Source organism: Geospiza fortis, unplaced genomic scaffold, assembly GCF_000277835.1.
Source record: "Geospiza fortis unplaced genomic scaffold, GeoFor_1.0 scaffold190, whole genome shotgun sequence".
Taxonomy (NCBI): Eukaryota; Metazoa; Chordata; class Aves; order Passeriformes; family Thraupidae; genus Geospiza; species Geospiza fortis.
This window is the reverse complement of record NW_005054328.1, coordinates 2,479,746-2,480,185: the sequence shown is the minus strand read 5'-3', so window position 1 is coordinate 2,480,185 and position 440 is coordinate 2,479,746.

The window sequence follows — 440 nt, the reverse complement described above, 5'->3', positions numbered from 1 at the left end:
AATGGCCGCCTCAGTCGGGAAGGTGCAGGAAGGGGGAAGCCGTGGAACCCCGCAGGACACATCTGAAGGCCCCTAGTCCTTCCGCCAGGGAAGGACGGGAGCGGAGCTGTGGGCAGGTTTTTAGGGAGTGTGGCCTGCCTGTCCCACCCTGGAGTCCGGCTGCACGCTGGGCCTGCTCAGGGTCCGGGTGGCAGAGCTCACCATCACCTGGGTCACCGAAACCACCCCCCACGCTTTTACACTTCTATTGCTATAAATTCCATTAAGGTCTCTCAAAGTGTTTTGAGAGATTTACTGATTAACTTATGCCTCTTTAAACTTTTCTTACCTAAAACATAGCCCCATACTAGCCACTGTGCAGAAAGTTAACTCTATCCGGGCCAAAACCAGCACAATATTGTAAGAGGAAATGGGATGGTGAAACTTCTTTAACCGTGCAT